Source organism: Gossypium hirsutum, chromosome A13 (assembly GCF_007990345.1).
Source record: "Gossypium hirsutum isolate 1008001.06 chromosome A13, Gossypium_hirsutum_v2.1, whole genome shotgun sequence".
Lineage (NCBI taxonomy): Eukaryota > Viridiplantae > Streptophyta > Magnoliopsida > Malvales > Malvaceae > Gossypium > Gossypium hirsutum.
The window spans coordinates 16,333,176-16,340,501 of record NC_053436.1 but is presented as its reverse complement, the minus strand read 5'-3'; the positions used below and the strand labels follow the sequence as shown (position 1 = coordinate 16,340,501).

Below are 7,326 nucleotides of genomic sequence, written 5' to 3'. Positions count from 1 at the left end.
ATTTAAGGATAATAAATGAATCACTCAATAGTCGATAATGAAAAGTCATTACCATAAGCTTGCATGAAAATCAAATCTCCATCACTATAATTTAAGATGGTACATCAATCAAAAGGTCTTTAGATGGTTGTAATGAGGGTTGGTTAGGGGGTGTGGTCACAAGCTGAAAGAATGGGTTAGAATCGAGATTGAATTGAAAATTTGCCTACTAGAAAAAGAGTTAATCTTCACTTGCGTACAACAGAGCTTCTTCTCAGAATATGGAATTACTAATAAATATACATAGTGTTTTCTTTTTCTTTTTCTTTTTTTTAAAGAACAAGTTAAATAACATAGAACAAAACATAGCTAAGCAATCCATTCAACTCAAATCTCGACAAAAATAGGGATTAATTTAGGGGATTTCTACAATAATGGGTTAAGGGTTAATATTAAGGGCAATACAAAGAATGGTTTGTTAGGCTCAAGGGGATTTACTAGGGGTTAATCGTGGAGGTAGGCTTTTCATGGCATGAGTGGGTTAATCCTAAGTGCCTTAATCATTTTGACATATCAAATCAAATGGTGTGGTCTCGACATGCATAATCAAGCAAGTTCTAGAATAACAGTTCAATACTAACGCACTCAAAGCAATAATAAGAGTGAGCATGAAAGAATGAATAGATGCTCAAAAGGCTCAAAAATCTCACAAAAATTATGGCTTTTTTATGTTAAAAACTTGTGAATTCCAATTCAAAGTAATACCCTAAACTTTGGGGAAACAACCTAAGATTTTAAATTCTTAAAAATCAACTCATCATGCTTGATTCTCTAATGTCTTAAAGTTTAAACAATCAATGCATAATTTTTTATGTTTTAATTCGAGATATATCAATCAAAACCATAAATCAATTAAAATATATCCTAAGTATGATATGAGAGCTTTTCAAGAGAACAAGGCAATTATTCAGGGATTTTTCTGATAATGAAATAAACATTCCCCCTACACTTAAGACGCACATTGCCCTCAATGTACAAAGATAGATATTAGATTATAAGAATAAGAGAGGGAGAGAAGTGAAACTTCCTGTATGATGAATTCCTCGAACTGGAGTTTTGGAGAGTAATCGGTTCGAGGGTGGAGGAGGATACTCCGACGGTTGTAGATATTCATTAATCCATAAATCCTGCACCACAAGAATATTATATCTAGTGGTAGCTATGGTCGTGGTCGAGTAGGACATGACAGTCGTGGAGAACCTTTCCCGGTGGAGGTTTAGTTCCTATGTGATGATGAGCTTATGCGATCTATATAACTATGATAGAATAAGGAACTTTTTTAGGGGATATTAGGAAGAATAATTACTCATAAAGAAATAACCAAAATTAATAATAAAATTCTAAAATCTAACAAAAATTAAAGATAAAAATAAAAATAAAACTTAGTTTTAATAAAAATAATAAAAACATAAATAAATGTTTTTAAACATCTTCATCGCTGGATGGTTCGCGAGGTGGGGCTGGCAATGAGATGTAGAGGTGCTGACAAATCTACTATAGAGTAGCATCAATGTTGTCAAATCATTGAAAACACTGCTGCTCGAATCGAGTGAGGTGCTCAGAGATGTCAACATATAAAGCTGCCGCATGAACTGGACGAGAGGGTGGTGGTGGCTGAGTCGGTGGGTCCTCGTCCTGCGGGGGGACATCATCAGGAATGTCCTCATAGGCCTCCTCCTCGGTAGATTGGGTGAGACGATACTGGGGAGGGTAGGTTCCTCGGCGCCTCTTGACCATCCTCATGCTAAGCATGCTCGAGATGTTTTGTGGAGACATCTGGCCGATGAGGGTGAGAGATGATTCTTGGGCCACGGTGTTGAAGAGCCTGAAGTGTCGCGCCAGCCTAGTCACGTAGGGGCCAATGGAGATGACCCCCTTCCGATGCCACTCCATCTGGTGCTAAATTGCAAGGTTGATGAAATAGGCAAGGTCAATGACGTGCCCTTACGTCATACACCATAAGAAGTAGACGTCGTGAATGTTGATGACGCCAGTGCTCTCTCGCCTCCCTGTAATCATGTGAGCTAAGATAGCGTGTAAGCACCTTAGGGATGGTGGGAGAACTGATGCCTTGGAGCGACTAGGATTGTAGGAGGCCGTGCTGGGGGCGAAAGTGTGCCAGCGCTTCGAGGGAGAGAAATGTATGTGGCAACTAAGCGTGTCTAAATCATTCTCATCCTTGAACTCTCTGTGTATAAACCCAGTGCAGCATCGAACTCTGGGACTCTTAGCTGGCGGATTAATCCGCCTAGGCGAAATTGAACCGTGCCTGGATCATCATAATTCGTCATTACGGTCTGGAGATGGAACGTTAAGCATAGTTCCATCATGAGCTCAAGGTATGTGGGCTCTATGATCTCAAAGAATAGCTCTCAAGGGTCGGTGGTTAGGAGGGCTCGAATCGAATAAGCCAACTGGACTTGCTCTACAGCAACCCAGTCGATGTAGTGGCCCGCAATTAAAGATCGGGCCTGAAGTGTTTGGAACAGTTCTTCCTGGGGCCTCCGGGAGAACTGAAGAAGAGGGTGACGAATTTCCACGGTTGGACCCGCAAAAGAGGATGCTCTCTTCCTCTTCTTTAAAGCATGTACGTCGGTCTTCTTTCCTCGGGAAGACGACATTAAAAGCCTGTAAAATAATAACAATATATAAATGCATAATAATAATTGGGAAACAAATTCAAAGAAGTAAAAAGTTATGAATTGAACTAACTTATTTCGGCCAAAACTACCGACATAAAGAAAACTTAGGCATACTAGCAATGAGAATGAGAATAGAAATGTAATGGGTATGAGGTATTCCTATTCTTGATTTAACACAGAATGTATGATAGCTAATCCTATGAATGCAATTTAAATGATAGACATTGGCATGGTAATAGCATGAGAATAAGCATAGTAATGTCATGGCTAACCTAAGAATACAAATTAAATGCTAAAATGATGAGCAAAATGAAAAATAGTTCAAAAGATATGAAGATTATATTGATACTAAATATTAGAAATAAGTAAAATAGAAATGCAAGGAGTAAACAAACGCTAGGGGAAAGAGATTGAGCGTCAAAAAATAAAGTTAGAGGCGGTGCACGGGCGTGGCAAAGAGGCCGTGTGGAGTTGCAGCGGCTAGGGTTAGGGTTTTTGAATGAGGAAGAAAGTGAATAGTACAGGGTTTTTATAGATTTTGGGCCACACGGCTAGGGAACACGTCCGTGTTCCCCAATTTTTGCTCATACGAGTCGCGAATTTTGAATTTGGGCATGTCTGACATTTCGTACACGCCTGTGTTTCTTGGGCGTGTGGGTGCACACAGCCGTGTCTGGCGTTTGTTCACTTCTCCCACACCCGTGTATACAAGCCCCACGCCCGTGTCTATCTAACAGGTTCGACCACGCGACACGCCCATGCTAGTTTCTCAATTTCAACCATGGGTCTTTCACATGGGTGTGTCGCACGCCCGTGTTGTTTTGGCAGTCTCAGCCACAGCCATGTTGCATGGCCGTGGCGTTTTGTCATTCCTTGTGTTGGGGAATTCCTTGCCCTGTTTTCACATGACCATAAGCACGCCCGTGTGCTTGGCCGTGTCTCTGTGGGAAAACTGTATAAAAGAGATCTGTTAGTAAGTTAGATGTTGAAGACTAAATTTTGAAAGAAGTTAATACAGTTAGTGCTCGAGTTACCTCCCGAGAAGCACTTATTTATATTCTAAGCTCAACTTACCTCTCCGTTGAATGATCATGGTGGTTTGAGGAGCTTATACTCCTTATTCCTCCTATCAATCTTAAAATAAGGTTTTAAACGGGTATTGTTTACCTTAAAAGTGTCGAACTTGGGATGACTCACCTTCACCATACCTAATGGAAAAATACTGAGTACCGTAAGAGGGATTTCCTCATTCGGTGTGGTAGTAACAATGTGGGGATCTGCGGCATCTAATAAGACTTTATCACCAACCTTAAGTTGATTTGGAGAGGTATCGGGCTCGTCCTACTGTAGTTTCGGTTTATCATATGTTCTCAGTTTATGTGTTCACCATTCATCTAGCTCCTCTATTTGTAGCCTTCGTTCTTCATGAATAGATCCTCTACTATTGTTTGAGAGTGGCTCATGTATTTCCTTCAAACTTATTTCCTGTAAAGTGGGTTGTATTATGTGGTCAGTTTTAAAAGAATGGTTTAGACGATCACCTTCAATTTCTGATGTGTGGTCAGAATTGCGAGCTTGAAGGGTGAATGTTTCATCTCCTACGCGAAGCGTGAGCTCACCTGTGCCAACATCAATAATTGTTTTAGCAGTTGCTAAAAAGGGCCTTCCTAAAATTAAAGGAGTGTTGCTATCCTCCTCTATGTCTAAAACAATGAAGTCAACGGAAAATATAAATTTATCGATTTTTACTAGCACATTTTCAATAATACCCCTAGGAAATCTTATAGTTTTATCTGCTAATTGAATGCACATCCTAGTCTATTTGGGTTTCCCGAGACCTAGTTGCTTAAACATTTTATAAGGTATGATGTTAATACTAGCCCCTAAATAAGCTAAAGCATCATTGACATCTAAACTACCAATTAAGCAAGGAATCGTAAAACTCCCTGGATCTTTTAGTTTGTTTGGTAGCTTATTTTTCAGAATAGCTAAGCACACTATGTTTAGCTCCACATGCGACGCCTCGTCCAGCTTCCGTTTATTTGCTAAAAGCTCTTTTAAAAATTTCATTGCGTTTGGCATCTACGACAGAGCTTCAATAAACGGTAAGTTAATATGTAATTTTTTAAGAGTTTAAGGAGTTTACCAAATTGTTCATCTGAGCGATCTTTCCTTGTCGCGTTGGGGTATGACACACGAGGTTTATATTCGACATTCACTGATTTGTTTGTATTTTGATCTACCTTACCTTGACTTTTTCTTACCACAGTTTCTTGCCTCGGTTCTGGTTCAGGCTCAACGACTCATTCGTCATCTTGAATAATAATTGCGTTGAGTTGTTCCCTTGGGTTAGGTTCGGTATTACTTGGCAAACTACCTTGTGGTCATTCAGAGATTAGTTTGGAAAGCTGGCCTATCTGAGTTTCGAGTCCTTGAATCGACGCTTGTTGATTTTTGAGTGCTGTCTCGGTGTTCTGAAAACGGGTTTCTGACACTGATATAAACTTTGAGAGCATCTCTTCAAGGTTCATCTTCTTTTCCTGTTGGTAGGGTGGTTGCTGGTAACCAGGAGGATGCTGTGGTCTTTGATTTCCTTGGCCTCCCCACGAGAAATTGGGATGGTTCCTCCAACCTGCATTGTAAGTGTTACTATATGGATTGTTTTGAGATCGAGGATTATTACCCATGTAATTTAATTGCTCGTTATCCATGTTGTGGTCATAAGGTTAGTATTCTGAATGGCTTGTTCCACTTCCACTTGCTTCGCACTGCATCACTAGGTGAACCTGTGAAGCATAAGAAAACCATCAATCTTTTTATTTAAGAGTTCTACCTAATTAGATAGCATGGTGACTAAATCGATGTTATACACGCCGACTGTTTTCGTTGGCTTTGTCCTCATGACTTGCCACTGATAATTATTCAGTGACATCTCCTCAATAAACTTATAGGTATCTTCAAGTGTTTTATTATTGATGGTTCCGCTAGTAGCTGCTCCAACCATTTGCCGAGTCGAGGGATTCAAACCATTGTGGAATGTTTGAACTTGGAGCCAAAGTGGTAACCCATGGTAAAGGCACCTTCTCAGTAAGTCCTTGTATCTCTCACATGCATCGTAGAGTGTTTCTAAATCCATCTGCACAAAAGAAGAGATATCATTACATAACTTAGCAATTTTAGCCGGCGAAAAATATTTTAGTAAAAATTTTTAGGTCATTTGTTCCCAAGTAGTAATTGACCCTTGTGGTAACGAGTTCAACCACCGTTTAGCTTTATTCCTTAATGAAAAGGGAAACAACCGAAGAAGTATGGTGTCATCAGAAACGTCATTGATTTTAAATGTATCACAAAATTCCAGAAAGTTTGCTAAGTGAACGTTGGGATCTTCATCCTACAAACCATCAAACTGAACAAATTACTGTATCATTTGGATAGTGTTTGGTTTCAGTTCAAAAGTATTTGCAGCTACAGCAAGTCTAACTATGCTAGATTCGGTTCCAGTTAAAGAAGGTTTAGCATAATCATACATAGTGCGTGGAGTAGGATTTTGATTAGCCGGAATTGTAGGAGGTAGCTGATTATCTTGGTTTTCAGCCATCTCTTTGATTGGGGGTTGAGTGTTGTCTTCTTGCTCGTTCTATGTGTATCGTAAGCTTCGCCTTATCTCTCTTTAATTTCTACGAACTGTACGATTTATTTCTTCGTCAAAAAGTAATGGTCTTGACGGGTTTCTTCTAGTCATAAACTATAAAAACCTGCCAAGAGAAAGAAAAAGTAGGCTAATAAATAATAATAATTAAATTAAATTAAATTGAAAGGAAAATAAATGGCTAAAGTAATAAAAATTGAGCGTTCCTAATATCTTAGTTCCGCGGCAACGGCACCAAAAACTTGATCGCGTGATTTCGTGATAGGTTTTAAATATTTATAATTACTCGTTCTTGAACTAACTATTATCGCGATGTATGCAAGTGTACCTATCGAACAGTAGTATAGTTTTAGCAAGACCAAATTGTCAAACCCAAAGGAACTAAAAGTACTAGTAGTGACTGTCTTTTTATTATCTAGCCTAATAATAAAGAGGTTTTTGTTTTAATTAACTAATTATCTAAACTAAGAACTCACAAAGAAAAGAATTGGGGAATTGCTTTTGGGGAAAATCGATTGACTTAAGACAATACCTAAAGAAAAATCCACCTAGACAATAACCGAGACTTTTCTCTAATTAACACTCTAGGGTTGCATTAACTCGATCTATGGATCCCCTTATTAGGTTTCACCCTAATCCGGCAAAATCTTGTCACCCTATTTCTAGTCGCGCAATCAACTCCGCTTAATTATGAAAAAAGTACTCTTAGATAGGGTCTATTCCTCCTCTGAATAAGAGCTTATCTTGAATCAGTATCCTGGGATATCAAAACAAGAATTAAAAACACATAATTAAGAACAAGTTAAATATTTATCATACGATTAGAAAATAATAACAAGATTCGTCTTAGGTTTCATTCCCCTTAGGTATTTAGGGGATTTAGTTCATAACTAAATAAGAAAACATCTCAGAAGAATAAAGAATACAAAACATAAAGAAAACCCAAATCTCCTGAAGGGAAATCGAGGAGAGATCTTCAGTCTTGATGATGAATCT

The 7,326-nt window shown here is 38.7% G+C and overlaps 1 non-coding gene across 1 annotated transcript; it reads left to right on the top strand.

The window, feature by feature from the left end:
• Positions 1–5,743: 5,743 nt before the first annotated feature.
• Positions 5,744–5,850, top strand: LOC121212957 (small nucleolar RNA R71). Its single transcript, XR_005908327.1, has one exon. It is a non-coding gene; the product is annotated as a small nucleolar RNA R71 (small nucleolar RNA).
• Positions 5,851–7,326: the final 1,476 nt, after the last annotated feature.